We start from the raw sequence: 13,174 nt of genomic DNA on the forward strand, positions 1-13,174 counted from the left end.
CCTCTCACAAGGCAGACATTCTTATTCCTTGATTCTCAAGCAAGTCATGATATCATTTAGTGATACTTCCTTCATTTTCTGGAAAGCCAAATACTTTTTATGAGATGTATTCTTGAATCTTGTCAGGAAAATCTCCAGATCCTCAGATTATATTATTGTCCAACAACAATAAAAGGAAATGGTCCTTTGAGGTACCCTCCTTAGTCACAATCACCAGGTGAGCAGTTGTGCCCAGAGCTTTGAATCATTTACAGATTTTCATAGAAACAAACTACTAATTGATTTGTAAAGGAAGTTCTTTTTTTCCTTGCAAGGCGGCTGAGCATTGGCCTCTAACAGGCCTAGCTGTGGTCTCAATTGACTTGAGCCCCTGGTAGTTGTTTAACCCTGCCATAGTTCCCTCTTTCTCCTGCCTCCCCCTCAGCTTACCTTTCCTACTTAAACTCAGGCCTTGCAGATTTGATCATCAGCCCTGGGTGTGTCTATATTAAAATCTACCCACTGAGACTTTGCTCTTTTATAATGTATATTTGGGAATACAAATGTTAAGTGCAGAAGCAGAGTTTCCCCTTTACACCATATATATATGATGCTGTGGTGACAGTTACCAGAAGTGCCCACAGATGTGGCTTATGTGGAAGTACAAGGGAGCAAAGCTCCCCCTTACCAGCCTGTGAAAATATTCCATCCCTTTCATTATTACTCAGCATACTCAGCATGCCGACTATATAGACACATGCATTATCTCTGCTTTATAAAATATAATAGAGTGACTAATAATGCCTTCCAGGGATAAACTGGAGTGTCAAGCTGCTCAGAAATTTCAGACACAGAACTGCCAGGAAACTATTTACTTCTAACAGAAAGTGTTACTGGGATTTTGTGCATCCACTGGGCTTGAGTAATGCTATGATTTCCACAGATAGAGCCCCACAAAGGGTTCCACCCAGTGTGTGGTTGATCTTCCTCTGAGGAACAGAGGCTGAGTCAGTCCCTTTGAGTGTGGAAATCACAATAAATGTATCAAATGGCTTCAATATCATACAGAACCATTGTCTGATATAAATGGACAAACAATAAAAACGTATAATTCCTCCAGCAGGAATGCAGTTTCTACATTTTTGGTTCTGTTTCTTTGTCCCTTCAATTTAAATCCTATTTTTCCTTTCTGTTCTCTAATTGGGCTTTTATTCTGTAGTTAAAGATACTAAGAAACAAAACTTCATATGGAATAGTTACCCTGGCAGAAAATAAGACATGTAAAATGTAATATGATCTTGTGTAAAGTGGGCCAGGTTCTGAACAGGGACGAGAATATTTTCTGGACAGCACATTGCTCAGCACTATAGTTAGCAGTGTGGGAGAGCTGAGAGTAACAATACTGGTGATAAAGGAAGAGCAGTAGGGTCCACACTCTGTATCCCTACAGCGCATAGCTGTTTTTAAAAAATATTTGTTATTGTATCATTTCATTTGCTCTTCAAAACAATCCTATGTGGTTGGCAGGCCTGGCAATCTTATGCCCATGTTATAGATGAGGAAACAAAATTCCAGCGATATTAAGCAATTCACCCCAGAGCTCATCAATAACAGCAGAAGAATCAGGTTATCTAATTGATAGTCTGGGCTCATCCAGAGATTGTCGAAACATAAATTAAGAACACTCACAATTAAGAAGGAAGCCAAGAACAGCATAGCCCTAGAGCTCTCCTGATGAGAGGAATTTGGAGGCCAGCTATTGCTGAATATGGTTGTAAGCAACCAAACAATTTTCAGGCTCAATAAAATGCTTCAACTTATGGGGTGGGGGATTTTGAGGGAAATGTAGATAATTTCAAAAATTCAATCCTCAAGATTTCATACAATTGGACAATTGCCTGAAAATAACCAAATTTGGGGAACTAACAGGCTGATAGATCTTGAAATAGTTAAAAAGCATATATTCCTTAAAGAAGTATCCTACAATTTTGTAAGCTGTTTTACAGTCTTAGCTGCAAAGTTTATATGAATCATTTCTTTACCTGTTTCCACCTAAAATATTATTTTCTTTGAGACTGGAAAACTGAAATAAATATTTTGTGGAAGCAGAGTTCTGGAAGATTTGGGGGCCCATCCACAGGCAAATCATTTAACAGTAAGCACAGGAATGAAGGAGAACATAGTGGGAAGGGTCAGCATCAGTGATATCTGGTCGCTGAATATTAACATGCTTCGGCTACAAGCGCAGTGCTTTCCAAACTCAACTCCCCTTGCCACCCAGATCATTTTCTGGGGATGTATGTGACTCATACTCCAGGTGTCTGCGCCAGCACTGGCTTCAGGCAATGCTGCCCCATGGTCCTCAGAGCCAGATGGGGTCAGCCTGCTTCTCTCCTTGTAAGTACTCTCTTTACCTGTGAGAATTACGATCATCAGGCGAATGAATTATGTGGCCAGAGCATCATCATGTTCAAAGTTTAACTGTGACAGCAAATAACCGTCACCTATAAAAATGTCTAAATCAGTTCATTCTAAGAGTCTACTCAGCCTACGCTTATTGCACACCCAATTTTCTTTTAATTACATACATTTCCTTAAAACATAGTCTTATATTACCCTATAAAAAACCCTTAAATGTATCAAAGTGAATCAAGGGTGAATGAAGAAGGTGATAATCCAAAGTCTAATGACTAAAACCAAACTTGGCTTGTTTTAAAATGGCCAGGTATTTCTGTCCATTTTAAAGAATACTAAGGCAGAATAGCAAGAAAAAGTATTTATCACCACTAGGAATATTAATAAAACATGCATCACTGGCTATTTAGGAATTCAGTAAATTTTCTTTGCTCTGTCTGCACTAAAAGCTACCTAACATAAATTCCAGAACTGCTGAGAAACATGCTTGTCAAATCTTCGTAGCAGCTTAAGACTCCATTATATAAACTTTGGGAGACTATTAAAGTAGAAAGCCCTTGAAATAGATGTTATCTGTTTTGGTATATTCATCCCCTGTAGGAGAAATGTGATTCAAAGAATATTAAATAATAATAATTTTAGATAAACAAGTAGTTGAGAAAACACAGCACTTCAAATGGCTAAAATCTGGAAACATTTCAAATAAGGGGTTTAGGATTACCAGTATAGTTTCCTCATCTCCTAATTATTTGAGAATGAAGGCACTTTTACATTTCTCTTTTTTCAGGAGTCACTGGAAATATCAATTAAGACTATCAAATTAAGGGAATCTCCCTTGAGGAAAAAAAAAGTCAGAACACATAATACCTGATGGCCTTCTGCTAGTGATTAATAATTCTTCAAGTATTCAATCCAGGAAGTTTCACATACCCAAGAAATTTGATGGCAATAATTTAGGGCTCATTTAAGCATTTATATCCTACCGTCATTGTATCTGCATTTATCTTTAAAAAATGATGACTTATGTGTGTAAGTCATGTTTACTGAAGTTATACCAACAAAATTCTTTCAACTGCCATAGAGAACTTTCCAATTTTCTTCCTCTCCTGCTCCAGATATGGCTATACAGTCTCCATGTGCATGAAGCCGTGAGAAGGCATCTCACCAGAGTCAGTAACCTCAGGCAGACCAATTCTCACCATGTGCCACCATAACAGTGCACAGAGACATGTACCAGAGCCTTTGATAAGCCTCAATGGGATCATAAGCCTCATGTGCTGAATGCAATGAACCTATATAATGTTCTCAGTATAAACGGAATAAAATTTCCCCTTTTCTGTTTTACTTTTTAGAGAGGTATCAAAACTACTGCTGAGATATCAATGAATTGAGCTTTACTAGCTTTTATTAAGAACCCCCCTCTCACAATACCCCAGATATGTATTTTGAGAGAAATAAACTATAGGAAAAATTCACCTGAAAGGCACAATACTGGACTAGGCTTTTCTGTTCTTTGGAACTTTTTTGTCGGGACAAACTCCTGTTCCTGACATTGTTTTAGTGGCTTTCTTAAAATATAATTGATATATATGTCACACATACTTAAAGTATACAATCTGGTAAGTTCTGACATATGAATATACCATCCACACAATCGAGGAAATAAAAATATCCTCACGCCCCTTCATTACCTTTCCTTTCTGCTTTTGCCCACCTTGCCACCCTGCTCCTCCATATCCCCAAGTAACCACTGATCTGCTGTCACTGTAAATGTGTTTGCATTTTCTAGAAATCTATATAAATGGAATCATACAGTACAGACATTTCCTGTCTGGTGGTTGTTTTTTTTTTTTTAAACTCAGCATAATTATTTTGAGACTAATCCACATTGTTGTGTATATGAATAGTCTATTTCTGTTTTTCTTAGTATTCCTTTGTATGGATATACCAATGTTTATTTATTCACCTATTGATGAACATTTGGTTTTTAAAGTTTTAGCTATTAACAATGAAGCTGTTATGAACATTTGTGTATGAGTCTTTATATGAAGATATGCTGTTATTTTTCTTGGGTAAATATCAGAAGTGGAAGGACTGGGTTTTTATGGTGGGATAAAGTTTAACTTTTAAATTATTGCTAAACTGTTTTCTGAAGTGACCATACCATTTCACATCCCCACCAACAGTGTGTAAGAGTCCCAGTTCCTACACTTCCCTACCAACACTTGGTGTGTTTAGATTTTTGTTTCAGTCATTTAGTTAGTATATAGTAGTATGTTCCTGTGGTTTTTCATTTCTCTAATAACTAATGTTAAGCAACTTTTTGTGAGCCTATTTTCTATCCATATATTGTCCTTTGTGAAACCTATTTTGAAATATTTTGTCAATTTTTAAGTTGTTTTTGTTTGTTCTTATTGAGGTTTGAGAGTTATGTTATACATATAAGTCTTAACAGATACATGATTTGCAAATATTGTCTCCTAGTTTGCAGCTTGTTTTCATTCTCTTAATGATCTTTCAAAGAGCTAAAATTTTTTATTTTAATGAAATCTAATTTATCAATTTTCTTTCATGGATCTTGTTTTTGGTGCTATCTCTAGGAAATCTTTGCCTAACCACAGTCACAAAGATTTTCATCTATGTTCTCATCTAAAAGGTTTATAGAGTTACGTTTTACATTTTGGTCTATGATTCATTCTGAGTTAATTCTATATACGGTGGAAAGTAGGGATCAAAGTGTCTTTGCACCTTTGTCGAAATCAGATACCCCTGGGGTCTATTTCCATGTGGGTCTATTTCCAGGCTCTCTATTCTGTTCCACTGAACTATTGTATCTGATTCTTGGTTATGATAAATTCTTTCCCTGAATGCTTTTAAGTTGCTCATGTAAATATACTCCTAATTCCCCAGTAAAGGGACTTCACATTTAAACAGACACACATTGGCATATCTGAAATATATTTTATGACTCAACAGAACTTGGGTTCAAATCAGAATTACTTCCGAAAGGACTTTTAAATTGTTGAGGGGACTGGGTGTAGCTCAGTGGTTGAGAATCTGCTTCTCATAAACAAGGTCCCAGGTTCAATCCCTGGTATCTCCTTAAAAAAAAAAAAAGTTGAAATTTGAAAACTATATAATCTATACCCCTCCCAGCTCAACCAAATTCGTATCTGTCCTCAAAATCTGAGTGACATCTGTGGGGGGTTGTAGGCTGCAGAGATTTTGTAAAGTGTATGTAGGGCTATCTTAAAAGATTATAGGAAGCAGTGGGAAAAAGAAAACTGAAAGGGATATTCAAATACCAAATGTTAAAATTATTTACCTCTGCATGTGTTTTTAATTACTTTATATTGAGATAACACAAATCCTCAAAAAATAAAATACAAAAAAATTAGAGAATATTTGAAAATGCTTTTATGTGACAAATTCACTGATATACTAGGAATAATATAGAAGAGTTTTCTCAAACCAAACTTGTCTTTTCATTTTTATCCCCACAGGGTGATTGGTTATATTTTATTCAGTGTCTTGTACATGTGGGTGTGAATAAGATGAATCTTCTTTCAAAAAGAGAAATGAACAAAGAATATATGTTGTCAACTTGTCTAAAACATTTTTCATGTTCTGACTCATTTTTCTTTGTATTGGCATTTCAAGGGATTTGTAGGGTTTTTTTTTTCCAATTTGACTATTATTAAAAAAAAACCTCAATAACTTCAGTAAAATCCCCTGAAAATAATATAAACAACTGTAATGGAAAGTGAAAAGATGACAATAGCAATCAGCACTGTGATATTTCTTGTCAATGCTCCTTATCATTCATAATAATCATAAATCCCATACTAATTTGACTTTTTGACCTTTTTAGCTTTACTTTGGTGAAAGTAGTTCTTCTGAGAATCAATTTCTTTCTCTTTGCTCATCCTTCTAATCCTATTTCTTTTCTCTTAAAGGAAATAACTATACTTTAGGAGGACCATCTGAGAGAATGGTAGAATAGGAGGAGGGGTATGGCAACAATCTGTAGATCTCTGGGTTCAAGAAAATTTAAGGGCTTGATGTTTGAATGTTGTGGAATTTGAGTAAATTTCTCATTTCTCAGAGAGAAATAAGAACATGCATGTACTTACGTTGTCTAAAATAAATCAACATATGGTCATACAGGGCGTCATTTATTCCAGGCATGGTTAGGCACTGGGACAAAAGACAAGAGCTATAAAACATAATCCCTTTTCTATAAAATGCTTATAATTTAGTTTGTGGGGAGAGGTCTGTCAGTGGCTCAATGAGGGTACTAAATTCTGTACACAGAAGAAAATAACCAGCAGGAATTCTTTTTCTTCCTTTAGCTGTAACAGCCAGAGGAAAACCAAGGATTAGGGTATAATTCTGTTATGATTCTACATCCAGGAGCTAGTTTTGCTTCTTCCGTTTTGGGGCTATCTGTGAACCAGATGCTAAACTCTGAATGCTCCACCTCCTCTACCCCCAAACTTCCACTAAGTTTGTTCACAGGCCCTGATTCATGGCAAACAGTTCCATTCTTGCTCTGATGAGGACTCAGCACTTCCCATGCCAAAAAAATGGGAGTGGGATTAGAGATTCACACACACACATATACACACACACACAAGGATAACAGCTACTTCAGTAATTTTTAGATAAATTGATTCTAAAACATTATACATTTCCAGTCCTAAAGAGACTTCTTTCAGGTGGATAAATTCCTCTGGAAAGTGAGTAATCAGTCTGGACAAAAATCTGATACTCTCTCTCTTTGACACTGGGGGCCACCCTCTTCCATCTACCTGGGGAAGTGTTCATGACATTTATGTTTGTACTTTTTTTCAATATCCATCCCTTACTGAATTTCAAACTTAAGTGTGCATAAGAATTCCCTGGGGGGTATTTTTGAATTACAGATTCCAGAGCCCTAACTAAAGATATCCTGACTCTGAAGTTTTGATGGGGCTCAGAAAGCTTCAATTTAACAAACACTCTAGGTGAGCTTGCTGCAGGTAATCCAAAGGCCACATTTGGATGAAATTTGTTTTAGGATAGACCAGTCTTCTCTTCTTCTATTAAAAACTTTAACTCCAGTGTGGACTGAGCCTGAATAGCAGGCTCAAAGTTCACTTTAGAATTTCTCCAGAGGTCCCAATGACCAACAAGCTATATGATCTCAGATAACATGACATTCTAGAGATCTTGAGTTTGACAGGAATTTTGACCTCCATTGGGAAAACGCACCATTAAACCTTTACATGCTAAGTTCCAAGTAAATGAGAGGCAGGTGATAAGTGATATTCAAGTTCAGAGATGACACAGAACAAAGTAAGTAACAGTTTCAGTTGATCATTTTGTTGATATATCCAAATTGGTGAACAATAAAGAGAATATACCCCCACCAAGATTCTCAATAAATTGATAAATAAGATTAAAGATGGAGATCAAAATAATAACCAGGGCTGGCTTTATGGGCATATGATGTGTGCTGTTGCCCTGGTCCCGGGCCCAGAAGGGACCTGTGCTCAGGTTAACATTCTACTGCTGCCATCTCAAAATTCTTAATAATTCTTAATAATTTTATCTTCGAACATGTATATTGTAAGCGAAGTCCAATGGGACAAGGGACCATACAAATGAACAGAAGAGACAGGGGCATTATGTCTGTCTGCCACCACTCCCGGCTGTCACATTCGCATGTAATGTTCACAATGCTTGCTAGGTGGCTTCCATAATATTCTACTTTGTACTCACCTGAATTCCCATGTACTATAGGTCCACCAGAATTCTGAGCTAATGTTCAAATCAATACTTCTAAGACCAAGTGAGCAGGAATGCTGGCAGCCCCGCAAAGCAATGCTATCCGTTCAAAACAGAATTTGCTTCTAAAACATAAAGAAGGAAATAGTGTTGTGAGAAATAAGAATGACCTACAAACCCTACCATACCCTTATTTATTCATTTTATTTACCTGTATAAACCACTCAAACTAAATATAATGAATTAGTAGGAAAAGGAAAGATAGGGCAACTCAGTTATTTTCTTTCAAGTCCTTCCTTACTTAATAGTAAGTTGAAGGTTTGCCAATGTTGGTATAATGTGTGTATATCAAGAAGTGAAATAAAAGCAGTTGTTAGTTTGTACAGTGTTTCCACTCTTCTCATGAAAATGAAATACATATGCATATAAAAGCTACAAAATAGGAATTGTGGGAAGCGGACTTGGCCCAGTGAATAGGGTGTCCATCTACCACATGGGAGATCCGTGGTTCAAACCCTGGGCCTCCTTGACCCATGTGGAGCTGGCCCATGCGCAGTGCTGATGCGCACAAGGAGTGCCCTGCCATGCAGGGGTGTCCCCCGCGTAGGGGAGCCCCACGTGCAAGGAGTGCGCCCCGTAAGGAAAGCTGCCCAGCACAAAAGAATTCAGCCTGCCCAGGAATGGCGCCACACACACAGAGAGCTGACACAACAAGATGAACGCAGCAAGAACAAAAAATAAACAGATTCCCGTGCCACTGACAACAACAGAAGCGGACAAAGAAAAACACGCAGCAAATAGACACAGAGAACAGACAACTGGGGTGGGGAGGGGAGAGCAATTAATTAATTAATTTAATTAAATTAAATAAAAAAATAGGAATTGTGTAATTTTGGTGATTCCACATAAGTTAGGTGTTCTTATATTTACAACTTGAACTGGCATTGCACAGTCTAAAGATGAATGGTAAAATTCATACTAATAACTTAAAAATTCAAATTTTATTTCCTTAGACAATCCTTAAATAAAAAATAGAAAATACCATGACAATTCAAGAGAAAGCTCATGAAAGAAAAGGCTTTATATTTAATACCTTTAACATCACATTTTCCTTGCATTTTCATTTTGTACTAGACCACACAAATGATGCAGCCAGCCCTGATGCCACTATTCTACAGATATAGTCCATGATAGAAGACTTGCCTTAATGAAAGGGCAACATGTATGTGCTAATTGAACTCCAGAATCATGCAGATGTACCTATTCAGTAGCAAGCAGCTTGGATCTAGACAACTCCATGTGAGAGAGGTATGCCCATGTTAGACCCCCACCCATGTAGAATAGAGGAGCAGAGAAGCTTTATCTCTATTAGTAAGATGAAGAAGACCTGAGCAAAGTTTAATCAGCTATTCTTTCCAAATTTACACTTTGGAATATGCCACTTTGTTTACCCAGTGGCACTGAGTAAAGGGTTGGGAGTTTAAAACTTACTTATCAAATTCCCTTCACATCAAGGTAGTATTAGGAAGCAAGAAGAAAAATTGTCACTAATAATCTTCTGCTTTTAAATCTATTTAACTGGGCTTTTAAGTTCATAGTCAATGTATTATGGCTATCCTGCTCAGGAAAAAAGACCAGAAGTTTACCAAGATCGTACTTCTCTCATTTTCATGGGGATGCTCTTTTGTCCAAGGACAAAAGGTAGGCAGGTTTAATTTTCCTCCCAGAAGTCTCTGGAATAGGTGAGAAACATATTAATTAAATCATATCCAAAGTTCTTCATGGTCAATGATGAAAACCTCAGTTCAGAATTTAGTAGAGTATGGCCAAAAGAACATAGCAGAAACTCAATGGCATTTGAAAAAGAGAGGAAAAAAAAGGTAAAATCTCCTTGGTTTTAGCCTCATTAGAATGTCTGCTACTCTTTGCCACTTATTTGAAATTTTTGACCCGTGAACTTAGACAGAACCAGGAGACTGCAGCTCTTATGCATGGACTGTCAATTTACACTTCTTTGATCACCCTGATTCTCGCACCGCAGTTCTGAGTTTATTATGGATTCTATCTCATGACATTGCCTTACTAGTCCCCCATGTGTAGATTCTATGGTCCTGTTCTACATTGCCCATTTTTACTGCCTCCTACTGTGGAATTGAATAGGCACGAGAAAGGTGCCTTCTACAGAACATTTCTCTCCCATATATGAATAACCAACTCTGAGCCAACTTGGATCCATGTGGTAAAGGGAATCATTTGAGCCTATGGGCAAACCACCTATGATAATGCTGACAAGTCCTGTAGAGTTTATTTTTCTACAATTGAATTTTGTCTCAGTCAAGGCTTCTTAGGAAAAGCTGTGCCTCAAAAGTAAGCTAAGGTGGGAAGCTTCCTGAGACTGTCCTGCACAGTAAACTCTTGAGCATCCACAGTGTCAGATAAAGTTCTCTGTACACTAAGGATCTTCTTGGTCCTTTCATCTTTCTGCTCCAGTCATTCAACCACCTGCAACTGAAACCACTTCTTTAAGCCTTTACTTATGTCCCCTCCCTCTAGAGAAAGCCATTTTCTTATGTCATAAGTTGCAGTCATCAGTCAAGATAAACCCTCTACTTGTGTAGTGGATTGAATTATGCCCCTACCCCCAGACATGCCCATATCCTAACCTCTGGACCTGTAAATGTTACTGTAATTAGATAAAGAGTATTAGCAGCTGTCATTATGTTAAGGCTATTGAGATGAGGAGATCATGCTAGATTACCCAGATGGTTTCTAAAACCTATGAGTATCCTTATTACAAAAGGGTGAAGGGAGATTTGATACAGACAGAAGAGAAAGCATAGATACAAGGATGAGAAGGTGATGTAAAGGCTGAGACAGATATTGGAATGATGTGGCCATAAGACAAAGAAGCTGGCAACCACCAGAAGCTAGCAGAGGCAAGGAACACATTCTGTCCTAGAGCCTCTGGAGTGAGCATGGCCCTGCCGACACCTTGATTTCAGACTTCTCAAGTCTCCAGAACTATGTGAGAATGAATTTCTATGGTTTTAAGCCATCAAATTCTTGGCAATTTGTTATAGCAGCTCCAAGGTACAAATCTACCTTTCCTGGCAATAGCAAATCCCTCTCCACATGGATATTTTACTCTCTCAAATTCGACTCCTTTCTATTACTTGATGCTGTTAAATAATCCACCAAATATTGGGTTTTTAAAATAGTCTTCTAATAAGTAAAACACCTTTCTTCTTTTCAAGTTTGGAAGAAATTAGCAAATAACAGAGTAGAGTTGGAGGTCAAATTACCATTTTTACTTTTGAAAACCATGGTTTAAGAACTAAGGTCTGAATTACAACCAAATGGTCTGATAACAACTCCAGAAATAAGCAGACTTATCAACTTGTAATCCATAAGGTTGGAGAAAGAGAAGAAACCCATCTACACTCTCAAGGAAGAGAAGAGAATTAATCAAGATAAGAGTGCCCAGTTAATTCTTTCCAAATTTTCCCGACAGTTTTCTTGACCACTCCAGAAGAAGGAGAAAAGGAACAGAGCTTGGAATAACCCTAAAAAGCTCTCTTGGCAGAACTGAAACATCAGGAACAAAGAAGGCACATTCCTGCACTCTTCTTCCCCCCCAAATAAAACACATCTAAAATGTAAAACAAATCAGAAGCTACTTTAACCCAGATTTACTCTTAGTACACTACTGGCTAATCAGGAGACTTAAGCAAAAACATCTTGATTAGCTGCTAATAAAACTCTCTGAAAGTAGATCTTGCTATATGCTTCAAAGACAGGATGTGGACCTGTATTCTTCAGAATTTTCTCATCAAAAGTACACCAAATTACACCAAAGTACACCAAATTACACCAAAATATACCTCTGGCCCAGTCCTGCCTTCATACCTGATTTCTGGGATAAGTCTTAAATACATAGATGGAAATAAGGAAAAACATAAGATGGAATGTATAAAACAGTGGGAAGATATTCTGATGTTGTCAAGCACTGCTACTACTTATTAGAGGTGAACTTTAGTCAACAACACCAATGTTCATTCTCTTTTATATCTGTAAGGTGATAAGTATTATGTTATCCACTGTTTTTAACTTATTCAAATTTCACGTTGATAGCTAACCACTGTTCTCCAAGCACCATCCTAAGGCAATTCCAATCAACAACAAAAATGGTGATCCCTGGCCTCTAAGAAGTCTCTATCAAGGAAAAGAGAAAGATATGTAAAAGCACAATTCTGTGTAGCAAGGGTAGTAATTGCCTATGCAAAAGTGCACTGGTGGGGAAGTGGATATGGCTCTAAGGCCACTGCCTACCATATAGGAGGATTCAAGTTCGATTCCTGGGGCCTCCTGGTGAAAAAGAAGAAGAGAAAGCATGCCTGTGCAGGGAGCCAGTGCCCGTGTGGTGAGCCGAGTGCTTGTGCAATGAGCCGAGTGTCCACATGGCAAGCTGAGTGCCCATGTGAGTGCCCACATGGTGAGCCAGTGCCTGAGTGGTGAGCCGAGTGTCTGCATGGCAAGCCGAGTGCCCACACAGTGAGCCAGTGTCCATGCAAGTTAGTCATGCAGCAAGATGATGATGCAACAAAAAGAGAGACAAGGGGGAGAGTCAAGGTGAAGCACAGCAGAGACCAGGAACTGAGGTGGCACAATTGACAGGGAATCTCTCTCCACATCAGAGGTCTCCAGGATCAAATCCCCATGAATCCTAGAGGAGAAAGAAGAGAAGACAAAAATAGAAATAGATTCAGAAGATCATACAACAAATGGACACAGACAGCGAAAAAAAACACACTAAGGGAGGGAGAGGGAGAGGAAGAGGAGAAAAATAAAGTGAACTGGTGGCAAAAAGGAGTGTAATCAAAAGGCTAAAGAGAAGACTTCACAAAAGAGATAATATGTAAATTGAGTTTCAAAGAGTGAACTGGAAATTTCCAGGTACACAACAGGGAAAAAAGAATTCTGGATGGAGGGAAAAGCATAATTTAAGATACTG

The 13,174-nt window shown here is 37.8% G+C and overlaps 1 long non-coding RNA gene across 7 annotated transcripts in view; it reads right to left on the reverse strand.

Annotated features, from left to right (window-relative positions):
• Window positions 1–13,174, reverse strand: part of LOC131279427 (uncharacterized) — a 116,739-nt gene that overhangs the window by 25,525 nt on the left and 78,040 nt on the right. For 6 of the 7 annotated variants that reach the window (XR_011649374.1, XR_011649376.1, XR_011649372.1 and 3 more), the window contains 2 exons: window positions 9,810–9,896; window positions 8,158–8,288 (listed from right to left, as the gene is read on the reverse strand). This is a non-coding gene — a long non-coding RNA (uncharacterized lncRNA). The remainder of the gene's footprint in view (window positions 1–8,157; window positions 8,289–9,809; window positions 9,897–13,174) is intronic. The other variant, XR_011649378.1, reaches the window with a different exon arrangement.

The sequence above is a fragment of the Dasypus novemcinctus genome, chromosome 8 (assembly GCF_030445035.2).
Source record: "Dasypus novemcinctus isolate mDasNov1 chromosome 8, mDasNov1.1.hap2, whole genome shotgun sequence".
NCBI lineage: Eukaryota > Metazoa > Chordata > Mammalia > Cingulata > Dasypodidae > Dasypus > Dasypus novemcinctus.